The 3,668-nt window shown below is 43.5% G+C and overlaps 1 protein-coding gene and 1 long non-coding RNA gene across 4 annotated transcripts in view; one reads left to right on the top strand and one right to left on the bottom strand.

Moving 5' to 3' along the window:
- ankrd11 (ankyrin repeat domain 11) overlaps window positions 1-3,668 on the top strand; it is a 117,894-nt gene that overhangs the window by 45,175 nt on the left and 69,051 nt on the right. The window lies entirely within an intron of this gene.
- LOC116691025 (uncharacterized) overlaps window positions 1-3,668 on the bottom strand; it is a 16,254-nt gene that overhangs the window by 11,714 nt on the left and 872 nt on the right. The window lies entirely within an intron of this gene.

Genomic DNA, 3,668 nt, shown 5'->3' with positions numbered 1-3,668 from the left:
GCAGAGGTAAGAAAGTGCTCGCTAGTCATTAGATGCTAGTCACCAAGCTTTGTTCCGTGCACTCTGTCATCAATACGTTACCGGCATCGGCGGCTACTGCTGCGACTTCGCTGACCGACCGTGTTTGTGATTAAAACAATACGTTTGTGCACGTTCATAACGGAATGTAGGATTATATTATTGCAATATGAAAATCTACGTTGACTCCTAATTTGATATATGGTTTGAATATGTAAAAATGTACTGTATCCAAAACATTTGACTTTTATTATTGTATAATGTAAGAGGAACTTTACTTTTTTGCCAGTCAAATTAACTTTAATGAGTGCCTATAGAAACATTACACTGTAGACCGCCCCCTTCCAAAAAAGATTTCAGGCTCAGGATTTTTTTTCACTTCAAGCCATGCTCATAGTTTGTTCAGTAAAAATGTAGTGAAATGCTAAAGACATTTTCAGATGTTAACTCAAATTTATTGGCCAGGTCTTTGACCTAGGGCATGATTATCTGTTGGCATTGTTTTTTTTAGGTGTGCAGTCCAGTTGTGTGTATGTGTGGATGCTTTATGTCAGGCTGCAGGCTATGTAAAAGCTGGGCTGGGGCCAGACGCCAGCCAGTAGGACAGACGAGGAAGCAGATGGATCTGTTTGGACTTAACCCTTCCTACGCCATTTCATCCTTCTGGCCCTCTCCTGCCAACCTGCACGTCTCGCTGCAGAATAGAATGAAAGGTGCAGAGTGGGAGTGTGTGTTTTGGGGGATGGGCAGTAGATGTAATGCCACTTGTACCAAGCACAGAAGCCAGAGAGAGCAAAAGAGACTTTGCCTTTGCAGACTTTTCCTCATAGACCCCTTGTGTGTTGAACTGTGCTGACATATGGCTACTGTCTCCATGTTGGAACTCCTGGTCTGCTCTGTTGTTCTGCTGTCTCTCTTCAGCTATTTCCTCGCTCTGGTACACTCTGCTGTCTGCCCTCTTGGCCACTTTGCGTGTTTGTCCCTGGAATGTCTTGCCTTTTCTGGGATATAGAGTCCCTGCACCCGGTGAGACCCGGTGGCCGTCTGCCGATTATTTTAGCCGTCTTCCTACTTTCTTGCTATGGCTGTCTCAGTGGTAGAGGTTTCATCTGCAAACAAAAAATTGTTGTTGGTTCCATGGTGAACCATTTTTACCACAGACAGACTCCCATCACTAAATACCGTACAATTAAATTACTTTTGGTAAAACATTAGCATGCAGTAGTATGCATGTGCTCAGAAGTAGTTTGAGTGTTACCATGCTACTCAGCTAATTACATGAGCTGGTCAATCTGTCTACAAGCATGCTCAGTAGAGGGTTTGGAAGTGATGTTACCATATGCAGGATTTGGCACAGTCAATCTTTTATCTTCAAAGTTTTAAACATGCAACTTAGCATCTGCCATGGAAAGAAAAACAACACAAACTGTTAAAATTGTAAAATTCTTGTATCCACTGATGCACAAAGTGATACTTTCTAAGGGTAGTTTAATGATAAGTAAACAAGCACAACATTTATTTAGTTTTTTAAATCAAATTATTTTGAACCTCTTATTTTTATTAGCCTGACAATCTTGTTTAGGACCAGCCTTCTATTTGCTTTGTGCAGTGTTAAATGACTTGTGTTAAATTATGCTTGTATATGTCAGTAAGTGGTTTGTGGACACTAAAATTTGCCAGAAATTGAGTTTTCTGTCCATAGCTAAAAGGATAGATTATTGTCTTATCCTTTTTAAGATTTCTGTATGTTTTCCTTTTAGTATTGCAGCTCGCCCTAATTATAGCCATCATTTGTTGTGGTTTTTCCACAAAGTGGTGTTTAGGTCATGAAATTGCATAAAAATATGAAGCGTGTGCATGCCATCTGTATTTGCGAGTCAAAGAGACACCCTCCCTGCTCTCCCTGCTAACCAGCTCACTGTAAATAGAAAACCCTGAGGGACGATCAATACCAACTCTGCCTGTTGATGAGGAGGGCATCCCGTTGTTTGAATGAAGAAGACATGCCTAACGAGATTTATTGTGTTGAGGTCCTCATGGTCCAAAAACATTACCATCTGTTTTTCCCATATTAGTGTGGCTGGGCAGGTTGTTCTACTTTTGTCATTTTGTCTACTAATCTATCTTTCATGTTTTTGAGGATGAGGGAAATTTAGTAACTGGTCTCTCCATAACATACTGATTGCTCTCCTACTCTTCACATTGGAAGAGAGAGTAGGTGTGGGCCAATGAAATTGTCATCTATTGCTATATGGTAACAATAGCTTTAGTTCCCCTTTCCATTCCTCCCAACCACCCCTCCATTACCACCACCACAACCACTACCCACCCACTACACTCTGCCTCCCCTTTGCTGTCTACCAACTGAAGTGAGAGAGTGAATGTAGACATCTGTGGGCCTCTCCAGTCCACTCTGGGCTCCACTGCCTCGGCCTTATTGTTCTCAAAGATGTAGGTAAGAAGGAGAGCAGAAGAGCCACAGTCAAGTAGAGAAAGAGGCAAAGGGGAGAAGTATTGAGGGGCCGCGTTTGTTTCAAGTAGCAGCACTTTAGTGAGGGTGTTTTATGGCGAATGGGTGAGGGATGGGAAGACAGGGTTGTCATGGAGCTGACCTCTGGTCTGAAATACGTATTCAGGACTGTTGTACGTCAGCTATTTGAGTTTAGCTTCCTCTGGTTTCCACCTCTGATCATCTTATAGACACCAAATGACACCCCAGGGAGAACTGTGTTCTACTCACACTTCCTGTTTTGCCCCTTTTTGCTTTCATGACAGAGTTGGCCTATTTTGTGACCTTTGGCCAAAACGTAATTGCACTGTATTGACATTCTCAGTAGCCTCACACCCTTTCTATCCTCTCACTAAAGGCCCTGACACACCGAGCCAGACGGCCAAGAACTAGTGGCTGTGAAGGCCGACTGTGGCGTCACCCCACGTCACCTTTGTCTTGGCCAAAAAACACTGCAAAGACTACAGCCTCCTGCCATCTATCCCGCATACATTCTGCGCCTGTGTGAGAGAAAATAACTCTCCCTCCCAGCAGGCAGTGGTAATGCAATTGTTATTCAAAAATGAAAAAAAACGGATACAAACGTGGCTATGACACCTACCATACAGCCTTTGCCTTAATCAGCAGCGGCACAGAGCTGCGGTCCCTCTGCTTGACTCACCGCCGGAAGACAGCGGACGGGAGATGGCCAACCAGACTGTCCATCTCCCGAGCTGTCATGTTTTCTCTCAGCAAAGAAGTCTCCTTCTGGTAGGAGTGGAGGTGCAGAAGATTAGCTGCTAGCTAGTTTAGGCGTTAGCCTGCTATATTCACCCAACATGCCTTCATGCTGAACTGGTTAAAGTAAATGAGCTGAACAAAGTTGTCACTCATCTGGCGATAGCAATCTGCCTCCAACAGAGTGCTAGGGGTCGAGAGAGAGCGAGAGAGAGAGAGAGAGAGAGAGAGATCCTTATATTAAGTTTTTCGCTGAAGGACATTCAAACGTCATGTGTATTGATGAGATGAAGATGAAAATTTGAAGAACCTTCTGTGTGCAATCTCATGGTCGTCTGTTTTCTTTCCTCACACTACCGGGTTTTTTTTGTGTACTAATTTGCTTATGCCGGATAGTAAGGCTGCACGATTATGGCCAAAATGA

This window comes from Etheostoma spectabile, chromosome 1, assembly GCF_008692095.1.
Source record: "Etheostoma spectabile isolate EspeVRDwgs_2016 chromosome 1, UIUC_Espe_1.0, whole genome shotgun sequence".
Lineage (NCBI taxonomy): Eukaryota > Metazoa > Chordata > Actinopteri > Perciformes > Percidae > Etheostoma > Etheostoma spectabile.
The sequence above is the reverse complement of the archived record's forward strand: the minus strand, read 5'-3'. Positions and strand labels throughout refer to the sequence as shown.